General features: G+C 36.1%; 1 long non-coding RNA gene across 4 annotated transcripts in view; it reads right to left on the bottom strand.

The window, feature by feature from the left end:
- The window catches only part of LOC113112747 (uncharacterized), a 107,133-nt gene that overhangs the window by 23,309 nt on the left and 59,088 nt on the right, over positions 1-24,736 (bottom strand). The window contains exon 6 of one of the 4 annotated variants that reach the window (XR_003293476.1): positions 8,838-8,949. This is a non-coding gene — a long non-coding RNA (uncharacterized LOC113112747). Of the gene's footprint in view, positions 1-8,626; positions 8,950-15,546; positions 15,660-19,706; positions 21,826-24,736 lie in introns of those variants that run through there. The other 3 variants (XR_003293475.1, XR_003293474.1, XR_003293472.1) reach the window with 3 other exon arrangements.

Consider the following 24,736-nt stretch of genomic DNA (forward strand, 5'->3'; position numbering starts at 1 on the left):
GGTATTTTTGGAACAAAAATACTCCTTCAAACGTACAACTTACTTTTTGAAACTTTGTCCATGTTTAGCATGGGAATCCAACTCTTTAACAGTGTAAAAAACTCAGTATGCATGAAATAGCATTTCACCCCCACTTTAATCTAAAAGAAAATTCTGTCATTATTTACTATAGGTATACAACAAGACAATAGTTAATGTTTGGACTTTTCATCTAAACTTCTAATTCAAATGTGCTGTATTCCTTTTAATCAGGATATTAGAGTGATTTCTGAAAGATCATGTGACACTGAAGACTAGCGTAATGACTGAAAATGTAATCACACGTTTACATTTTTAAAAAAAAGTTATTTAAAACTGCAATAATATGTCACAATATTACTGTTTTAAGTGTCTTGGTGTGTATAAGAGACTTTCAAAAACATTTTAAAAATATTACCAACTCTAAACATTTTTACATTATTCTAGATACTGTGTTAAAGAACCAAAATTTGTTGGTACCAAACACCGAAACTACTACATTGCTTTGTCTCAGAACGATGATTGTGAGTGTTTCTGGTTTGTGGGACTATAAAGGGCTGTGTGGTTTTATTTTTATGGTGATTTTCACCCTATGCTGCAGGTAGTGTATTCTCAGCTGAGCTTGAGATGATTATAGCGGACGGGCCGTCCGGTGCCTTGAAGAGAAGGATGAGACCACACTTCTGATCAATTCAGACTGAAAACCAAACAAAACCCTTTGTGCTTTGCCAAAAGCACAAAACTATCACCTGACTCTCTCAAGATCAGAGAGATGAGCAAAAACCCTACGCGAAATAAACAGCATAAATACACTTTTTATGCGGATGAGAAACATCCATCAGCTTAAACAGTGGGTCGGAATAATGTTTAAGCTTTCATAAAAGGAAAACTACCGAGACAAACTTGTGTCAAGGGCAAATGTGTTGATAGGTTTCTGTGAAGAACATATTCTTTTCAATGACCATTCTTGATATATATATATATATATATATATATATATATATATATAGTCAGGATTATAAGAGATTGTGACAGACGTACAGATAGAGTCTGTCTGTGTGAAGAACACAGTGGCATGTCTGGTTCAGTTTAAAGCAAACACTCATTACTGGTAAGTAAACACTGAGTGTTTATTATTCACCTCATGCTACAGAAGCAGTGAGTTCATGTGTGTGGATTCCGAGCTCAATAAACACACAGATGGATGGATGGACCAGCAGGGCAAACACGAATGATTAATCAACAAATTGCCCTTTGAAGTGCAGAAGTGGCCGAGGGCCTGAGAAAGAGTACTGAAATGAAAAAGAAAGAAGGCTGCTCTTATCTTATAAATAAATACAACAAAAATGGTAATAATAATAGTAATATATATATATATATATATATATATATATATTAGTGCTGTCAATCGATTAAAAAAAATTAACTAATTAATCGCACAATTTTTTAAAATTAATCGCGATTAATCGCGATTAATCGCAATTAAAAGACTGAAACTTTTTGGATATGTAAATGTAAAATGTAAATAATTAATGTAAACTCAAGACAAAGAAACTATTTAAATTCAAAATATGATTGTTTATTGGAATTTTTGTTTAACTTGTAACACAGATTTTCTCATGTAAACAACATACCTGCCATAAACCATCAATATCCTCCAAATTAACTGTTGGCTTGAAAGCCATATTTATTACAGAAATAAAAACACAGGCATGTAAGTACCATTTGAATTTCAAAACAATCAATGCCAATAAAAAACAAAAATGATTTCCATGTTGAATTCTAAGTGGACTGCAAAAAAATTCCAAAGTATGGTCATTGCCAGTGCTTTAAGTGGGCCCGTACGCACCGGTACCGCCACTTCCAAATATATCTCTTGAACGTACTGCCACCTCTCCGTGCGCCCAGAACGTGCTTGTAGCGTACCGGTACGCTCATTTGGACATCTGTTTTAATAGAGGTTTAATCTTTTACCTGCACTGCCGATTTTCAGAGCGCCCTTCACAATGCAAGCTTCCTAATTCATCCCACCCAGAGCAGAAACTACATTACCCATTCACCCTTAAGTTATACAAGTGAATAGCGCATGTGTCGCTTTTCCCACTGTTAAGTGTCAACAACTCAACGTGGCCGGAGAAGCTGTGTGAAACTCGTTGTGAGTTATACTAAAGCAAAATCTTGAGTATTTATTGTCTGATAAACATTAAAAACTGTCTGCGGAGGTTGAGTCGTCCTGCAGCCCCGCTGGCGGTTCATTGGCTGCAGCATCTTTTTTCTAAGTTCTAAAAAAATACCGTAGACGGCAAGGCACAAATTTAGATATTCATTTATCTAATTAATCTATAGCCTATGCACAAAGACAATATGATCTTTTTGTCCCCTTTTTGTTTTAAAGCTTGATGAAGAGAGAGAGCGCAAGTTGCTGCAGCTGCGAGGAGGACAGTGATGCACGCGCACAGGAGTGATTGACAGTTCGCGGCACTGTGTACAAAAAATACTCCGCTACACAATTATTTCGTTTTTTCGTTTAAGCTTATTAACGTTAGCGTTACAGAAATGTCTGATTTACGCACTGTAACAGTCATTGTTGTTGTTTTTTTAAACAATGACATTTGAGTTCATGATTTTAATGTTGCCGTTTCTTGTGGCAGACTGAAGAGTAAACCGGCAGAGTTTTATACTGAAACTTTCCGTCTAAAAGTCCTTCCTTGGTCTTATCCATATTTATTTGCACGTTGAACACACATAGGCCACAACTGGAAATAAAAAAAACTGCAACCGCGTTAATTGCGTTATTTTTTTTTAACGCGTTAAATATTTCAAATTAATCGAATGCGTTAACGCGCTAATTTTGACAGCACTAATATATATATATATATATATATATATATATATATATATATATATATATATATATATATATATATATATATAGGCAAGGCAAGGCCAATACCAACTAATACCAAGGTAGTTGTGAACAGTGAAATATTATTACAGTTTTAAAAAACTGTTTTCTATTTTCATATAGATTAAAATGTAATTCCTGTGATGGCAAAGCTGAATTTTCAGCATCATTACTCCAGTGTTCAGTGTCCCATGATCCTTCAGAAATCATTTTATTACGATGATTTGGTGATAAAGAAACATTTTTATTATCAGCAATGTTGAAAAGAGTGCACTTAGTGATACATACAAACAGTGATACATTTTTTTTTTCAGGATTACGTGATGAATAGAATACAATGAACATTCACTTTATAAATAATCACTTTCACTTTATAAATAATAGAAATATAAATATTCAGTAAGATTATAAATGTCACTTCACTTTTGACCAATTTAAAGACCGCTGAATAAAAGTATATATATATATATATATATATATATATATATATATATATATATATATTATATATATATATATATATATATATATATATATATATATATATATATATATATATATATATATATATATATATATATATATCCATCCATCCATCCATCCATCCATCCATCATCTTCCGCTTATCCGGGGCCGGGTCGCGGGGGCAACAGTCTAAGCAGAGATGCCCAGACTTCCCTCTCCCTAGCCACTTCTTCCAGCTCTTCCGGGGGGACCCCGAGGCGTTCCCAGGCCAGCCGGGAGACATAGTCCGTCCAGTGTGTCCTAGGTCTTCCCCGGGCCTTCTCCCGGTGAGACGTGCCTGGAACACCTCCATGGGAAGGCGTCCAGGAGGCATCCGAAATAGATGCCCGAGCCACCTCAGCTGGCTCCTCTCGATGTGGAGGAGCAACTGCTCTACTCTGAGCTCCTCCCGAGTGACCGAGCTTCTCACCCTATCTCTAAGGGAGCGCCCAGCCACTCTACGGAGAAAGCTCATTTCGGCCGCCTGTATCCGGGATCTTGTCCTTTCGGTCATGACCCACAGCTCATGACCATAGGTGAGAGTAGGATCATAGATTGACCGGTAAATCGAGAGCTTTGCCTTACAGCTCAGCTCCTTCTTCACCACGACAGACCGGTACAGCGACCGCATTACTGCAGAAGCTGCACCGATCCATCTGTCAATCTCACGTTCCATCCTTCCCTCACTCGTGAACAAGACCCCAAGATACCTGAACTCCTCCACTTCAGGCAGGAACTCTCCACCAACCTGAAGTGGGCAATCCATATTTTTTATATATATATATATATATATATATATATATATATATATATATATATATATATATATATATATATATATATATATATAAGAAAATTATTATTTAAAAAAAATGATGTAAAATGCATTACTATCTATGGGTAGGTTAGTAATTTAGTCAGATAGCAAGATAATTAAGAAAAAAAAGTAACAATAAATGTTTACTTTTAACCATTTATAGCTCTGGTTACACACTACATTCATTACACCGTAATAGTTGATATATAACTTAAAAGACATTAATTGCCAAATTACAGTTATATTAATAAACATAAATCATTAGAGCATTTTTTTTTTTTTTTTTTACAATTTCAAATCAGGCAATAGAACTGTTTTGGGTTCTGAGGGGAAAGCATTCTGTGGAAGGGCAGGACCTTGCATGAGCTCACCCCAGGACAAAAACAGGCAAAAAAAAAATGGGTATACATAGAAATGCTTGCCCCTCAGGGCTCCAATGAAATGATATAATTCCAGAGGAACATTTTTAATGATGACTGTTCACCATGCACAGTTAGACAACCATACACGCTGTGCTCCGATTAACAAAACATTTCATTATAGTTCAAATATTTCTAATTCTCTACAACTCATGCTTGCTTTTAAAACCCATATTTCTTCTTCATGGCTTTACACTGCACTGTGCAAAACAGTACCCTACTGTTAAAGCTGTTTTCCTGTATTTTTATTTCATTAAAGAGATGAGAAAGAAGAGAAAAAAATCCTTTACTCACCCTCAAGTCATTCCAAACCTGTATGAATTTCTTTCTTCTGCGGAACACTTAAGTACGTATTCTGAAGAATGTTGGAAATCAAACACTTTCAGTTCATCTTTAATGTTCCACTGAAGAAAGAAGGGCATACAGGTTTCAAACAACACAAGGATTGAAAACAACAGGTCAGCTGAGAAACTGCCATTATGATGAATGCTAATGTGAACACATAGCTATATTTTTTCTCCGGGTATTACTGACCATCTTGCTCTTGAATGACAGCAGTCAGTCGAGCAACAGATTAAAGCAAGTGAACCACAACATGAAGTCCAGAAAATAAATAAAGGGACGGAAAATGAAAACAGCAGGTGTCAGACAGTGGGCATGCCCTCTAGTCATCTGTCTACTCCTACTGCTCTCTTAGTTTGAAGGAAAGAAAGAAGCCAAACAGGTGAGACAGAGTGGTATGCTAACCGCCCTGTGTTGATCCTTCTAGCCACACGGTAACAGGCTCTCATCCTGACTAAATAAACAGAATGTGTGTGGCGCCTGCTAGCAGGAGACTGAATTAGCAGATAAATCCTCCGAGTGCCACATTTCACACTGAGAGAGCTCTGTGTGTGCGGGTATAACAAAAGCATACGCAATAGCTGCTTGCGGGGTTTAAGCGTTCTCGCTTGAGTACTCCTCAGGAGGGCCTGTCTAATTAAATAGCAGCTTCCTCGTGGATCAAAAGTGCATAAACACTTATGGATATTAAAAAATGGATAATAAGTTTAAATGAAACAAACATTAACATGAATGTAGGTGTGATGAACAGGAAACTAAAACACCCCAAAATGTACTACAATAACAACATGAGTAAACTAACTTTGTCTTGAGAGAACCTAATCTGAAAGCTTTTTTGGTGTGCCGAGTAATTTAGTTTCTATTAAACTCTAATCTGACTCTAATCTCTAATCTGTACACACTTGAATAAAGCAACATTATCTCTAGTCAGAGGTATTAAGATGACCAACATTACTTTCTCTGATAGATTTGGTTTGGTCGTGCCATGGTTTCCCGTGTACAGGCTCATCCTATGCATGTTGTCTGAACAACCATCAGTTGGAATAAACAGAAATTCAGTCTAAGTACACTTGAACTAATACTAAGTGTTACCTAGGTCTCTAAAGATCCAGTTGGTGTGCCCTATGCTCCATCTCAACTGGATTTTAGTCTGTCACTAATCTGATGCAGAACTGTGATAAGTTAACAACATAATGCACTAGAAACAATAATTTTAAAGTGCACCTATTTAGCAAAATCCACTTTTGCAAGTTGTTTGGACAGAACTTAGTGTTGGAACCATTTTAGAATGATAAAAATCCATCCAGTTTTTTTTTTTCATAAAACCAAACTAGACTTAAAAAACTAGTGATTAGTCTGATTTAAAATCTACTGTTTTGGGCCACATACATATAATGGAACACACATCAGCAGCCCAATGCAATATCTACATCCATCCAGGAGGATCCAGCTGAGAGGAAGTATGTCTTTATGAACAGCTCCAATAACAATAACTTTCAGTCCTCTACCAGCTTCTAAACGAGTACCAGATCTTCATCTCTCCCGCCGTGCTCAACAGACAGCTCAGCTCATTACAGGAAACAGGCTAAAACAGGCCACAGGCCACCTGCCAGCTCCCTCTCTTCCTCCCTTCACTCTGTCTTTTTCTTGATCCATCTTTCCCTCATTTTATTTTCTCACACTCTCATTTTGACTCTCGCCCTTCCTCGCGCTTTCAAACACAAAGACACGAAGCAACAAAGAGAAGAACCTTGAAAGAGACCTTGGTGTTCACTGTCTCACAGACTTAAGCACCTCGCTCACTTTGTCATTCTCTCTATATATAACACTGGTTGAATTCCTTGTTATGTCGGGTTGACTGCTTTCAAAATAGCACTGAAAGAAAGAAAAAAATTAACAGTGACCCTACAGAACCATAGGAGAAACCAAATGAGATTGTTTTACTATCTCAGTTGATTCTTAAACGACTTCTAAACTACAATTTTTCAGAAAACGTCAATGCCACAAACAAGATACCAAAGTCTGCAATCGAGTCAGCGATTTGAACATTTTCCATTTCATTCTTCCAAAAATTACCAATGTTATTCACCTTTCCATTGAACAAAACATTATTTATAGTGGAAAAAGGTTCTTTGTATTTTTAAAAATGTTCTCCACACTTGCTTCGTTCGGTTATTTTAAGAGTTTACAAAAGGTTCTTTGGAAAAAGAAACATTTTCTTTGGATTATTAGACTTTTCTCCTCACCAAAGTGGTTCTTTTAAGAAGTGTTGGCTAAAAATTTCTTTGGGGAACCCATAATATTTAGTCCATGGCATTTGCTGCCATAGATTTGTTCCTGCATCTATCTATCTGAATCTATAAGATCTAGTGGAAAAATTTCCAGAAGAGAAGATATGCAGAGGTTAGAGAAAGAGAAGTAAAGGTCCATCATGGAACCATAGATACCAATAAAGAACATTTATTTTCAAGAGCGAAGTACACAGAACAAACATTACATATTTTACTGTTCTGTGGTTGTGTGGTACACTGCAGTATTCTGTAATATAACTGCTAAAAGCATGTTATCAACAGACTCAAAAACAAAAAGGACAAACAGTCCCTCAAAACACACATCTTCTCAGCTGTTGGGCCAGCTTTCTCAGCTCATTTCACTGAACACACAAACAGGCACATCTGAGGTTAAATGGGGCACGGATTAAAATTCAGACCCAGAACTCCAGACGTAAACATCCAGACCCAAATCCAAACCAAACCAAAATCAGAGCAGATACATTTTCGTATCCATTTACAAATCTGGAAATCTGCAAAACTATCAAGTCTGGATCCACTCGTGTGTCCAACAAACCCTGCATGTTTCATTCCTATTACATGCAATCTGATTAAAAATGTAATTAAAATGAGATGAAGTGCATGAAGCAAATGGAGATCATGAGTTTACAGAAGGAAGATTGATGTGCTTAAAAACAAGAGATTCAGCGCTTGGACTGTGCGGCTCAAATGCTCATGTACCAACTGGTAGACAACAAAACATATGGCTAGTCAATGTTGTTTGGCTTATTTTGAAATGAATTCATGTTCACCGTTGATTTTATGTTTAAAAGCAACATTCCAGTTCATAATAAATAGGGAAACTGTATTTGTACATTCTTGAACTAATAAGAATAATAAATAAATCTACCGGTAATTGCTACGTGTTCTTAGTTCTTCACATATTCAGTTTGACAAAATGTCAAGATAAAGACAAAACATTAAGTTGGATTATGTTAGATAACCCACCTTACCATGCACGGTCTTCTTGGCTCAAGCTTGCGTTTGAAGCTCTACTGCTTGTTTGGCATCTAACTCTCTACCCACGGGTCACATGAGGGATATTTTAAATAAAGGATAGATGGTGTGTGGAAAAGAGAAACGTTTGAGAATCCTGGGGAACTCATTACTGCTTAATACATTATCAGTGCCACTGGCAGTGGTGCAGCCTGTTACAAATACATCCACACAGCACTATGTCTTTATGGACCTCAGTACACACACACATAGGCCACAGTGTCAGCCCCAAAAGCGATATTTAAGCTACTGATAAGTTCCCCTTGCTACTAAAAACAGGGGCTCGCTGACACAGCACAGTTCTGGTTGCCATTAAAATTAATGTCCCAGGATTATAAAGACACTTAGGTGATAAGTAATAACAGAGAACTAAGAAGAGGATTAAATATGTGAATAAAATGTGCTATGATTCTAATGAGAGAATTATAATGCGAGAAAACTTGTTGAAGGTCATGTCAATCACTCTCTGACTGACTGCAGTTGATGGGAAATGCAGTCATACTCACAGCTGGCATTGGTTCCCTTTGACCCCTTTAGTGGTACAATAGCATTTCCCTGAGCTGGAGTGACACATGTTGGTGTGGTTGTTACATCGGCAGGCTGAAGAGAAGATGGAAGCTGTAGATAGAGAAAAAAAGAAAAAAAAGGGAAGAAGAACATTAAAGGTATATTTCACCCAAAAATTAAACCATTATTTACTCACTCCCATGTTGTTCCAAAACGGTATGACTTTATTTTTTTTCTGTAGGACAAGTGGAAAAAATTGGAGGCTTTTCCATGTAATTACAATGACAGCTTCAATGAAAACCGAAGCTTTCACACTTAAAAAAAAAAGACCCAGAAGCACCATAAAAGTAAAAGTATTCCATCAAAGTCTTCAATATGAGGAACAGACCAAAATTCATTCTTCACTGATTAATTATGCTGTCAAATACTATATACTAAGATGGTTCACTTGTATTACTTGGAAATGTAGAAGCTGCATGGCTCGCCATATTAGAAGTAGAAGAAAGTCCTGCCTTCTAAACAAACGAGCCAGTTGGCAATTGGAAAAGTTATCGCTTCACTGCAGCTGCTGTAAGAAGCTCCAGAAACAGTTACCAAAGTTTCCTAAACTTATACTTAGGGACTGGAGATTCACATTGGCTGGATGAAACTGAAATATACGCCCTTTTACCACTATTTGAATGTAACAAAAAACTTTTATTAGACAGGGAATGTCAAATTTACTGTTGATTATTTATAGGGAGAGTCAGACCCAGAAGAATGATTAATTCATCAATACTTCTCTCATAAACATTCATAAATGCATGATTGTTTGGCTGCAATTTCAACTCACAAGAGAGACAGTCCTAGTCAACATCAATTTGCTGTCGGTATGACTGCCAGGGTTTTGATAATTTTTTACTTTTCATGGCATTCATGATACCTGGATAAAAAAAAAAAAAAAAAAAAAAAAAAGATTGGCAAGAACTGTGGCAAAATGCTGTAAAATGAGTCCGCTTTCAAAAATAATGTCATAAATATATTTACTTATCAGTTAACTGAAAAAAAAAATTGGTGTGACCACTCTTTGTGTTTAAAACAGCTTTTGTCCTAGGTGCAGTTGCGCATAGTTTTTAATGTAGCTTTGCAGGTACAGTAGGTTTCTTCAAGTATCTTGGAGACATTGCAACAGTTCTTCTGGATTTAGTCTGTCTCAGTTTTTTGTTTTTTTTTTCTGTTTCTTCATGTATTTCCAGATGGACTGGATGATGGTGAGATCAGATCTCTGTGTGGAGCACAGTGGTGTCAGACTCCTTGTGCATACAAAAATCTATTTTATGGCAAAAGGAATGTTTGGAAATGTAAACTGATATTTCCTATTATATTGACACCCCTGCATTTGTGTCAATACTTCTCTAAAAACATTGTTCCTCTTTCCAAAAAAATAAAGACTTTTCACACAGAATTCCACAAATAAACTGAACAAAACGAAGACCAGCTGTCTGACACTGGGCTCTACACTTTGCCCTAGAATTCATAAGTAGTCTTCAGATTTCATAATGCCATGCACACAGTCAATACATCCAAAGCCTGAAGCAGTGAAGAAACCCAAAACATCAGGGAACCTCCACCTTGTTTGACTGTTGGTATCGTGCTCTTTTCTTTGTAGAACTCATAATGTTTTCTGAAAACAGTAGAATGATGTGATTTTCCACTCTCATCTGTCCAGAGGACATTCCCCCAGATGGATTTTGGCTCCCTCGGTTATGTTTCGGCAAACTCCATTTTGGCTTTTTTATGTGTCTGTGTCAGCAGTGGAGTCCTCCTGGATCTCCTACCATAGCTTCCATTTTCATTCAGATGGCGATGGATAGTGTGAGCTAACACTTTTGTACTCTGTGCCTTCAGGTAGCTTGAATTTGTTTGGAATTTGATCATGGCTCTTTATCCACTACTTGAACTTTCATCAAAATGTCTCTTTCGTCTATGTCTACAGTGCCAAAGGTTGTAAACCTATTGACAAAGTTGTGCACACTGGACAAAGGAACATTAAGCTCTAGACTTGTTTCCTTAGAATTGTTAATGCTTTTCCACAAATTTGGTTCTCAAATCCTCAAACAACTTTTTGCTCTTCTTTCTATTCTTCCCTTTTAACTGTTACAAGTGCGATTTCTATATTGCCAGCCCCTGTAAATTGCTACAGGTGAGTCTAATTACCAAAAAAGGACCATCATACAGTTGAACTAAGACAAAAAAAAAAAAACTCTACATTTCTACATATACTATATGACAGAAAGAAATAAAATGTATATAAAGATTCAAAATTATGTATTTCTCACCTAATTTATTGTGAACAAGGTGAAAATCTTGACTGCTAAAAAAACTAACAGCACACCTGTCTAAAAGAGCTGTGGTTGACGTATTTTTTTTATTTTTTTTACAGCTAAGAATGCAGGTGTTTGCCAGAGCATTCATCACCTTCACAGAACAATGACACAGAGGTGCTTGCACACTATATGGTGAGGTGTGGCTGTTTATTATGATCTATTCACATATCTTTATGCTGTACACATTAATGAGCTAGTTTAATCACTGTGTAATTTATAGAGTATGGCTGTATTTGTTCCTTCTCCGGTACAACTGATATCAGCAGACTCCACATGACTTAAACTCCCCCTCCGCCCAAAGTGTCATATTATACAGTGCCATTAGACTAGAAAATGAACGAGCTGCCTTTACAGAGCGACCCTGCATAAAAATGTTTTTCATTGACTTGTTTAAATAGCATGGGATGGATCTCCAAGTCAAAGACTTTATTTGGATTCAGATACGGCCGTAAAAAAGGCTGTCACATTTCTAAATGAAACAAATGAAGAGCAACAAAAAGGGAGAGAAGAAAAGAACACAGACTTTTTATCAAGAGGCTTTACAGCTTGTTGGCTTTTTATCTGCAGGTCTGTTCTTTACACAACTCTCTGTTCAAATTCCCCCAGCATGCACTGCAATCGCTCTTTCATTCCAGCCAACAAGAGACAACTGGCAAAGGAAAACATTCATTTTTTTTTACCACTCAAAAGATTTTATTGGTGTTGTCTGCTAAGCGTATCACTATTATGAATGCTCATACTTTGTGTTAAAGGGGTTTTCACACAGTTTTTGTTATGAACATAAAATAATGAGAAAGTAGTCATAATTACTTGTCATGAAGTCATAAATTTTTATGCATTCAGACTTTCTGTCTGGCAATCAATAACACACACACATACATATATATATATATATATATATATATATATATATATATATATATATATATATATATACACATACATATATATATATATATATATATATATATATATATATATATATATATATATATATTAGGGATGCACGATAATATCGGCACAACATCGGTATCGGCCGATAAAAGCTTAAAATGACCATTATCGGTATCGGCCGATATGAATATTTCTGCCGATGAGCCAAACCGATATTCTCCAAGTGAAATAATTGACCTGTTTTTCAGATGTGAATGTCTGTCTACATTTGTAAAATAATAAATTTATGGTAGAATCAGTACAGAAGAGATACATGGATTTCTCTTCAGTAAAATTAAAGTTTAAATATATCAGTATATATTTGTAAATATATCAGTATATATTTGTATATATATCGATATCGGTATCGGCATCGGCCAAAATTATTTAGAAAATATCGGCATATCGAATATCGGCCAAAATCCAATATCGTGCATCCCTAATATATATATATATATATACACATACACATACACATACATATATATATATATATATATATATATATACACGCACTTCATCATCATCATAACCATCCTTATAATTAACTACTGTTCAAAAGTTAGGGGAAACATTTTGAAAGAAGTCACCAAGGCTGCATTTATTTGATCAAAAATATAGTAAATTGAGAAATATTATTACAAATTAAAATACCTGTGTTCTTTTTGAACATATTTTAAAACTTAATTAATTCCTGTGATGGCAAAGCTGAATTCTCTAGCATTATTACTCCAGCCTCCAGTATCACATGATCCATAAAATATGCAGTTCTCATATGCAGTTTTGGACTGTTAAAAACTAAATATAATTACTTTTATATATTATATTATATTTTATATTAACCCAGGCAAGGGTGAGGTCCACTCTTCCCTGCAGAAGTTGTACAAAATGTAGATGCAGGACAAAATACTAGCACACATTAATAACAGTGCATTAAACAGTGCGGTAACATAAAAGGTTTCAAAAAAAGCCAGTATAAAAGAGTCGCATACATGATTTTCACATGAACTCAAACGTGTACATGCATGTTCTTACACATTATGTGTATGTGTGCATTTGTGCATCTGTATGCTTGTCATTTTGACAGGACTGTGGGGACAGGTCTGCTGCAGAGTGTCGGTGGACTGTGCATGCTGCAAAAAGATTTATAGCTAAATTATGATGTGTAAAATGTACTCACATTATAGCAGAGGAAGAGCACTGCCTGGAGCTGCTGTTTCAGCACTTACTCTGAAAGCGATGGACTACACATACTCACACGCAGGCAAATGCGCACACGTACACGTCCGCTCTCTCATAAATATTTCTGCCAAAAGCCATTTATGCCCTGGAACTGACAAAACACACTCACAAACAGGCATACAATGAAAGTAGTCACCAAACCATGTCTAACAAAACTTTTTCATAACGCACACAAACATTAGCAAATATCTGACATGCTTCATTTAGATCCACAATAAAACTTAATGAAGAAAGGAAATAAATATGAAAATAAAGGGAGACAGAAGAGATAAACTGTGTATGAAAACAAACTGTGGAACATAAGTGACAAAACCAGAGGGAAGGCTTTCATAAATCCTCACAAACAGATGCGTGCACGCACACACACACACACACACACACACGACATTAAAGCTGATGGAAATTTAACCAGTCTTGAAAGGAACAAGGCTCAAATGCAATTTATTCTGAGTTTATGACTGGCTAAAAGTCAAATGTGATAATGCAAAAAGGGTATTTTGGTTTTACTCCTAAATTGACATGATGTAATGTTTGAAAAGTGAAAACTATTCAATATGCCAAACACTTTTATATAATCTATCCACATGCATACTAATTAAAGATTATATATGTACATCATACCTGTCAAGTTTTGGATTTGAAAATAAGGGAAATTTTCCAGCGCCCATTGCGAGCAGTCCCACCACCCCAACAAAGCTCCAGTATCCCTTACATTTTAAGACAGGTGTTATAGCCCAAATTAAGACACAAAAGGGTATATATGAAGAGCATTTATTTAAAGGCTTATTTGCATATTTTCTGTTAATTTAACATTGATGTCTTTACATTTACATTTTATTTTAATTCCACACATTCTTTTCATTTCATATTGCTTTTCTTTAACAGTTTTTCTTTTCATTTCACATAACTTTTCTTTTACTCTTTTAGTGAGTTGTTGTACCAATTTGTTGCAGACTTTGCATTCTTTAAAAAAGTAAATTCGCTGTCCCATTTATCACGGTATTTACACATGGGTTTTGGTTTTTTGGCAGGTGTGCCTTCACTCTCTATTGTAGCATCCATCATCCGTCTCTGTTTTTTCTTTTGTTGTTGTTGTTTTTCCCACGTTATAACTCATGTCATCTGACCTCACACACCCCTCGCGACAGGCTGCTACAGGTGGGAGTTATCGCGAGACTAGTGACAGAGCTCAGATTGGGAATGTTTTTATTATTATTATTTTATTAATAACGCAGGTAAAAAAATTAATAAATAAAAATACGGGAGATTTACGGGAAAATACTAATACGGGAGGACGGCGGGAAAGAAGGGTAAAATACGTGACTTTCCCGGCCAAAACGGGATACTTGACAGGTATGATGTACATCCTCAAAACTCATTTACTCTTCATTTTGCAAGCACCACACATGTAAAAATGTACACATGTATACCATTTTCAATAAATGTTTCAATTAATGACTTTAAAATGTTATGTGATATATATTTTTTTCATACACCTTCAAAAATTGTGGATTCATTCATATTTGTTATTTTAAAAAAACATTTCTAAATACATTTTAGAAGATAATAGTATTTTTTTACAAATATCATGATATATTATTCTATAAATATCAACAGACAGACAGACATAATAGAAAATCATCTGTTTAAATTATTATTTTTTTTTTAATTATTACTATTAAGGATAAAGGTAACAAAGCACAATGTACCATCATTTATCATTCACCACTTGATAAATAATTGAAATTTAATCAGTGATTTCTACAACTTTAACCGCTTATAGATATGACATAATATATATATATATTACACAAAGATGATTAATAATTATTATTGCTATAAAAAGTGCTGTAAACATATCTGATCCATAAAGCTAAAAATAAGCATTTTTTTCTCTTTCTCATTCACCAATTTAAATTAAATTAACCCTGAATAACGTTACTTATTCCTGGCTTGTTAGAGGGCTCAGAAGTTATATGGACAAGATAATATAGCCTACATAATGAAGGCACATAATTTACAAGAACTATAATCTACCTCTTAATGTGATATTCCCATGTCTGATTAAAATAATACAATAGGAGTTGAGTCACTTTTATATAAAGCACACAGTTGAAATGGCAGAAGCCACAGATATTCTGAGTAAATTGGTTCCACTCACCTCTACGGGGCAGAAGGTTTTAATTAATGGATAGCAAGGTGAACCTGATGCTGTGCCCCTCATGACCTCCATTGTCAGCTCACAGTGATGAGCCAAATACAGCAGATGCTGCCAGCAGACTGTGTGGAGACATCGCAAAGACTGAGCCACTGTACAGGGACATCAGGAGCTAAAGGACACATACAGTCCCAGTGTACTACACAACTGTTCAAACATATATACACATTTTTATAACATATATACAGCAAGATTAATCAGTTAATAAAATATTGAACCAATTTTGTTGTGATGTCAATCTATTATCTTTGCAGAGATTATAGCAACTTCAAATGAGATTTCGTACAGGCCATGCATTATTATTAATAAAAATATATATTGTACTAGTATTTAATTATACTAGTTATCATAATATATGAGTATTAAATACAATGAAAAATTGCTCGCTCAGTGAACTTTTATAACATGTAGGTGGACTGAACATTAAAAATAAATGATAAAAAAAATGTGTTGCTTCAGCTCATTTGAACAACATTCTTTGAACAAGCAGCAACAATTTTTCTTGAGTGTTTAGGCTGCTTTTATTAGGGGTCGCCACAGTAGAATTAATTTAGATATAATTGAAACATAATTGCTAATTATATATTGTTACCGTAAATCAATAATGAAGCAAATATTTACAGGGCTCATTTAACAGGATGCACATGCTCCCATGAAGCATTTCTACAGATATTTATAAAGAACTTCAAGTATGATCCTCTATGAAAGCACCCCAATCACCCCAAACCCAACAGAAGCTTGTACACCACAAACTGGATTTGGCAAAACATGATTAGATGCCACAGTTGTTTTGTTGGGGATGAGGAGCGTGGAAGGGACAGGCGCTGCTGAAGCCTCGCTTTGTGTAAAAGCAGACTGCCGTCTCAAACGATCCTTAAAGAGGGGTGAAATGTACAGAGCGAGAGGCAAAGCAGAGCTCTTTTCCATCTGTGCCTGATGTTAGTTTCCCCTCCTGTCTGCATTATATGACTGCCATGTGCTCATAGAGTGATGTTAGCAGTGCTGACACATGGGAGATCTTGATGCCATGAGTGAATGATTAACAAAAATAATACTTGACAATTTAGGACAGAAATATGCATACTATACATACACAGATATGCTGGTCTTCATGTACCCATCCACAGTTCCTATTAAATATGAGTTCATGTGTGGCATCGAGCAGGCACAGATGGCTTAGTAAAGTGAATCGTCTTCAGTGAGTGAGGTTTGTTAGAAATGAATGGCGGACTACTAGCATTTTTTAAAGAGGATTCATGCAAACATATACAAGAAAAAGACAATAAAGGGAGAATGAGAGAGAGTTACACTAAATCCCTCTTTGGTTCTATCAATAATGTTCAAATATTCTTAAAGGGTTAGTGAAAAAATGAAAATTAGGCTGCATTTTACTCACCCCCGAGGCATCCTAGGTGTATATGACTTTTTTTCTTTCAGAAGAATCCAGTCGGAGTTATATAAAAATTGTCTTTGATCTTTCAGGCTCTATCATTGCAGTCAGTGGGTGTTGCATTGCTTCAGTCCAAAAGACGTAAAATAAAAAGCTCCCTTCCATTAAAAAAAAAAAAAAAAAAGTCTCACACGGATCCTTGGGGGCGGCTCGCAGACTCGATGTGTTCTTTTATGAAAAATATTCATATTCAAAACGTTATAATCACTTAAATCTAGCTTGCAGTAACAGTTGTACAAAGAAGCAGTTCCGGGAGCATGACGTAAGAGGTCAGCATTGTGCTTGCATCAGTGAGTCTCGTGAAAACCAATTTTTGTTTACAGGATCAAAAGAAGCAAAGTTTCCTTACTTTAGCAAAGGAGGAACAATCTTATCTTGTCTTATATCGAAATCCTCGGTCAATCTTCTTTACAAATCCTTGTTTTGTACTTCTAATTAGTGACCATATTGTTTTGTTTTGATCTCTCTGCTGCGTTTTCGGATGCATTACCTCTGAGTGACATATGCACGCCATTCCCCCAGAGATGCTTCCATGTACATCAGTGAGCACAAGCTAGATTCAAGTGATTATTACATATTGAATAAGGTAAACTGAAACGTGGACTCACTACAGGTCTTAGTTCAACCCCCGGAGCCATGTGAGACACTTTTTATTTACAGAAGGGCACTTTTTATTTGAAGCAATGCAACACCTGCTAACTGCAATGATAGAGCTTGAAAGATTAAAGACAGTTTTTAATGTAACAGACTGTATTCATCTGAAAGAAGAAAGTCATATACACCTAAGGGGGTGAGCAAAATGTAGCCTAATTTAAATTTTTGGATGAACTTACCCTTTAAAGGGCTCATGGACTATAAAATCAAAGTTCACTTGATCTTTTGACATAAGAGGCCATTGTACTAGAAAAACATCTGGTAAGTTTCAGAACTCAAAACTTTCTTATAGCTTCTTCTGAAGCCAATCTGCCAAAATGACTGAATGTGAAACTTTGTGACGTAATAGTGTGGCTTCTTCCTCCGCAGAAGATGATCAACTCCCACTTCTACATCACTGCCTGTTTTTAACCTAAATCACAGCAGGGCCCATCTATGAAGGATGTAGGCTGCCAAACATACACAACTGTAAGCCAACCATAACAGTGGGAGTTTACTTCAGAGTAGATGTAAAAATAACATTAGTATCATACAGAAAACATTACATGCGGACCTCAGAGAACAGAACAAAATAACAAAAAAGGCGGTTCATGACCCCTTTAAAATGTTCAGATATATTAAAGCAAACCAGGTTTGAAAAGGCTCAAATAAGGATTGAGGATGAGGAGATATCACAAACTCCAGAGGAATAAGAGTGGATAAACAGCTGCTTATTTACCTGTAGCATTGCAATTAGCGGAACTATTTGAACATGCACCTCCCAAATGTTCATTATAACTTCATTATTTACTGTCATACTAGTTCCACCAGCTTCACAATCATTAGGGAACCTTCGTCAGACACTATGATTAGTTGGAGTGCTTTCAATTATCTTGTTACCGAGGCAACAATTTTACAAAGCTAAAACAGATTTAAATGGATTTTAATCTATTATTAGAGGTTCATGTTTTTATAATCTATGAACAAATGATTCAACTTTTTCTGTGGTTTAGCTTGAAATTAGGTTGATGAACTTGCCAGATAGCTCACCCAAATAAAAAAAAAATAAAATAAAAAACATCCTAGTAATTATGAAAATGACGGAGATTGTATGTTGATTAAATGAACACACTATTCCAAAATGTTCATGTTTTCATGCTCCAGGTCCAGCTTTGACTGTCATGTTGGGTGACTGAACAGGTGTGTGTTTTATACCTCAAGCAGAGAATGACTTATACAGGTCAAATAAAGAGAGGGGAAATAAGGGTGTTGTGTGCATGTGTTTGTCCAGTCAGAGGCCAGGAATAACACCGCTGTAGGGTCAATATGACTCTGTCAGGTTCACACACACACACACACACAAAAAAAAAAAAAAAAAAACAGTAAATGTCTACAAACAAGTACATGGATAAACACTACCGTATTGTGAGGCAGTTGGCGATATCCATACCTAGCACAAAATAGCACAATAGTGTAACTGGATCAGGCAAAACGTGCATTGCAAAGATCACTATGGCAATTGCTTATACTTGTAATGGTAAGATGAACAATTGAAAAGCCAAATTACTTTAATGATCAAATTACAAAATCACTCAACATAGAAAGTATGCCAGAAGCACAGTCAAATTATGCTCCAATACCTTTTTGTAAATTAAAAATAGGATGAATGGGTCAAATGTAAGATCAATTTTGAGCATAATAATTTTTGAGTATTTGTGAATCTGTTTGATTCCATTAAATCAGCTCAGAGTTAATTGTATTTGAATTTAACAGATTTTTTTAAAATTAATTCTGAATTAACCTAGAATTTAATCATTATCCTTTGACAATTGTTATTTTAAGGTGGAAAATTATCGCTGCTCATCTTGATTTTTTATGCTTTTAGCATTTTATTTATGTTCATTTGAATACAATTAAATTGTTTTCAGTTTCTCATCTGAAAGTAATTAATTCCAAAATAAATCACTCAAACAAATAAACAAAAACACATTCTGTACATACACCAAATCCCAGGACTCAGTCTGCCCGCCGTTGTCCCCTAACTAAGTGGGCCATTTGAAAAGGACACATGTCCTCTATCTTTTACAGACGGTTTTCTCTCTCTCATCAAGGGCAGCCGCCATGTCTCATATTTTATCCTGATCTTACTTTGATGGCCTGTCTCTTTTCTCCTTCAGAAAACACACACACACACACACACACAGTGAGAGATATCCATCCAGCCTTCCCTGCTCTCCATCTCTCCTCGTCTAATCTAACACAGATCAGTGGTTTAAACGTATTAGTGTATGAGTCGAGGTAAATCTCCTCCATTCAATAACTTTGAAAAATGACACTGCTGGATTAGCGGTGGCCACAATCAGACCATTAAAGGCACGTGCACATTTACACCAAGACGCAGTCAATAAAGCACTCTTAATCATGGTGATAGTCAACAGGGAGGAATGAAGAGGCAGAGCGTGTTTCCTTGAGAGATGTGGAGGGCTGCACATCTATCAAATCTCCACTGTGAGCACTGGACTGCTTGTATAGATGAGGAGGTGGGACGGCCGTCAAGTCCAGGATATAAGAAAATGATTGAGAGTGATTTAATGTCACATAATGTTGAGAAAACGCACATCTGTCCGACAGAGAATGATGTTATTACACCACCTTCTTTGCTCCTCTTTCTCTCGCTCCCACCGCAGTTTCATCTCAATGAGTGATGAAGCTTGTATATAAACTCAGCGATTGGAAACTGGGAGGAAAGCCACAGTGAAGAGCTAACACGAGTAGCCCACATCAAATCAATACAATTTGCGTCAGGTTGATTACTGCACTCGTAATAAAATATGGCCACAATCACTATTAAAACAAAATTAGATGGGGACACTGGGATATCCTCTGGTACATCTGGATGCATGCAGACTGTTTATGAATTAACTACTGAATCGATTTCAGTTTGAAATAGTGTGTGGCCACATGTACACCTTAAAGTGGTAGTTTAACAAGTAATGAAAGTTCTCGCATCCTCTACTCGCGCCTCAAGCCTTTCCAAACCAATATGATTTTTTTTCTTCCACTAAAAAGGAGTTATTTAGCAGGTTGCCCAGGCTAAACTGGAAAGACTCCCTCATTAGCTTGCCTTGCACCACCTCAAATTTGCACAGAATTCACACTCCATTTTATGACGATATATGCAAGAACCAGGGGTTAAACTGGAATGGCATTCAAATAAAAATACAAAATATAGTGGCAATCTGTTGGTCAGTCAAGTTTGCCCATGAACGCATACATTTATACAAAATGTTACATATTAGCTTCGCTCTAGTCAGTCTGGTAGAGGCAGGTTCTGTCTAGTGAAATTGCAAAATTAAGAACAAACACAAATGGAACAAAATAATGATACATATCAGGAAAAACGTCACATTTGCATTTACATTTTGCTTTGTTCTTCACATCAAGCTGTGGTTTAAATATTTGGAATGTATGGCAGGTTCAAACGGACTCCTCCTGTGGCTTCTGTTTTGATTGTAGCTTGGCATCCATATTTATTATTCACTTTCATTGTATGGAAAACAACATCTGGATATTCTGCTAAATATATGTTGTTTCTCTGAGACTAAATCATGCATGCTTGAAAGAATGAGCAGATTTAGGGAAAAAAAGAAACTATTCCTTCAAACGCAGATACAAACAAGCACACAAATAGACAGAAACACACTTTTAGACATACAGTATCTCATTTTGGCATTACCCTCCATTTGTGGGGTCTCTATAGTAACCAGGTAGACAGATCTGGCACTGCGTCCCAGTTGTGAGATTCTTGCACTGCTCACATACACTGCCATTAACACACGTCATGTTCCCGTTACATTGGCATGCTGAAACATACAGTGAGAGGAGTGTGTGTTCGTTTGATTGGACTGATTTCACACACAACATCATTTACAGGTTTTGAGCATGTGTGTTTTGAAGTTTATCTGGGCAGGTTATGTTGGCCCAGTGTTTCCTTGAATGGATACTTGTGTCCAATACCCTCTCTCGTCTCTGTCTGCTCAGGCTCCTCATTGGTCCACGGTATGATCCCTCAAAACACTGACCCTGACCTGTGTCTGTAGGGTCCACGCACAGAGCACATGTACGATCACCTGAACAGTTCTGAGCTAGAGAGAGAAGATTTGGATCACTTTTGAATCAATTAGTACATGAAAACTGAAATAAATAAATGCTAAATATACTAAAAGTAAAATACAAATATGTTCCATGTGGCACTGAATACTGAAGTGCTGAGAATTCAGATCTGCCTTCTTTAGTGCAATAAACCAGCTGTAATGCTTACCACTGAAGTGTGGATGAAATATGGCATTTAAAGTGATTTTTTTAAAGTCAAGCAAACAATTATTTGTTTAGCCTAACAGAAAAGACCACCCACAGAAGCTGTTTTGATGATCTCCAGCAGATACATTTAAAAAGTCCAGTGACAGTCACTGAAGCTGACAGAGAAAAAGAGGGAGAGACATGAAACAAGAAAAATAAAGGCCTAGAGACCCGAAACATCAGCTCATTTTATCTAAATAACCCAAGACAAAACAAAAAAAAGAGAATGCAAATGCATTTTCACAGTCTGTCTGTGAAACTCACAAGACTGCCAGATATATTTACCTGAGACATTCATGATGCAAAAAAAAGGAAAAATGTTAGCACCTCCTAGAAGCTCCAGCAACTTTTAGTTTATATGAATCCATATCAGTTTTGTTGCAAGCACTGAAATGTGCTTTGTTATAGTATCTGACATTTTAATTTCAAAACAGATCGCGTTTTGTGCCATTACATTATGAATGCGTATTCATAGGATGTGTCTGACATTCAAAAGTGCTGGACATTTGAGACACATGGGACGTGTCATATGATTTACATTTTCTTTGCTAGTAGCAGTTTTCTATAACAAAGTTTCCTGAGCCTCTCAGTAATGACCTCCTTTCATTTTTAGACGGAGCAGAAAATGTATGCAGGCATTAGGGACAGAAGCAGCATCCATCAATGTACCCCTTGACCAGTCCCGTCTAATGGGTCCTTAGACAGTGCGAGGGTCAAAAGTGTCTCGGGGTTAATGGCGAGGGCAGATTCTAAGAGATGAGGAGTGTATCATTAAAAGCAGGGCAGAAAGGCACTCTGAGGGAACGACACCTCAGTCGGTGTGATACTCAGAAGTGAACGAAGCTCTCTGAAGTGCCACAGTATTTGACCTATCTTATAATATTCAAAAAGGTGCTGTTTGGAGACATTAGGCGCTTCTAATAAGAAATTTTAAAGATAAAGTTTTATCATGTACATGGAGGCTTTCAAGCTATTTTATTAAATTGAAAATATTGTTCATGTGTGTTCATGTAATAATATTTAAGATTACAATTTATCAGTATTTACAAAATTGATCATTATCAATATAATAACACCAAACCACTGACAGGGTGAACTGAAGCTATTCTCATTACTGAAGGATGTATACAAACATCTTGTATCAATAAATAATACACCACATGGGGAAAAAAATGAAGAGATTTGAAAAGTTTTTCTGACATATTCTGTAGAAGTTCTGGAGATATTTGCATGCTCTTTTGCATTCTTGATCTAGATTTCCACAGCACACAGATGCGTTAGGTCAACTCTCTACCCAGAAGATCCTCACTCCTCCTGCATTATTCACGATCAGTTTAATGATTCATTTTGCCATGCCATGCATTCAGCACAATCACAGAGGTGTTTCATAATTACAAACACAATTCTCATCTCTTCCTCTCACTCCTTCCTTTCACTTTTTGTGTTTTAGCAAGAGATATGAGTATTATCCTTAACCAAGGACACCTACACATTCATTGCATACCCAAATTCTCAAATGTTGTGTTTTTTTTTTTCTTCTTTCTAAAAAGTATCACTTGCTTACACTTAATAAATGCACAGATGGGACTTTACACAGATTCAGTGTGAAGTTTCACAAAAGGTAATTACAAATTAAGTCTAGAAATAAGTCCTTATTATAACGAAGTAAATTGCTAGTGGCACTGGTTCAGATATTAGACTTTATTCTGGGCATTGAGTGAAATCTCCAGAAGCTGTGAGAACTGATTTACCTATGTTTTTTATAACTATATGTGGGGACGTTATTAGCACCATTAATTTATGAATAAGACATCAATGTAACTATTGTTTAATTTCACCAAATGAAACTTTAACAGAAGTATTAACTCTAAATTAAAATCTTAGGGATATCTGACCTAATGCCAACATGAATACTTGATCTCATGGAAAGGTCTACCTGGGACAAGGATGCCTGTCGAATAGATTGCAGTTTGGATCAACAAGGGTTACACTTTATTTTACAGTTACATCTATAAGTTGCTTATTACTAATAACGATGACTTTTCTCTTGATAAATTCTTAATTTTCTGCGTATTAATAGTAAGGTAGTTGTTAAGTTTAGGTATTGGGTATGATTAGGGATGTAGAATAAGGTCATGTAGAATAAGACATTAATGTGCTTAATTAGCACTAATACATGGCTAATATTCTATTAAAATACACGCTAATAAGCAACTTATATATGTACCCCTAAAATGAAGTGTTACCGCATGCATGACCACATAGATATCAAGGGAGGCACACACCCCACTCAAAATAATGGGTTTTGCAAAGACTGATCGCAAGTCTTTGGATACGTGATCTTGAAATGGCCATGTAAAATAAAACAGGTCACTGACATCAGCCTCTTTAAAACAAGTCACTGTCATTAGCCTCTTTTACACAGATATTCAGATAAATACACGGATAATGTGTCCCGTGATCATTTGATTGTGGTACATTCACACTGTCAGTGCTTTTCTGGAATCTGTGTGTGCTTTCACACACATCCAGTAAAGATCCCATAAAAAACACCTGACATTACAATGTGACATTAAGATGTGATGTGTAATGTGACGTGTTCTGTTTTACTTAAGATGGTGAACGATCTCAGTTTCAGCGCTGAAAGAGAGGTGCTACCTGATCTCTGCTTCATTACAGTTTGCACAGATTTTTTTG

Source organism: Carassius auratus, chromosome 13 (genome assembly GCF_003368295.1).
Source record: "Carassius auratus strain Wakin chromosome 13, ASM336829v1, whole genome shotgun sequence".
NCBI lineage: Eukaryota > Metazoa > Chordata > Actinopteri > Cypriniformes > Cyprinidae > Carassius > Carassius auratus.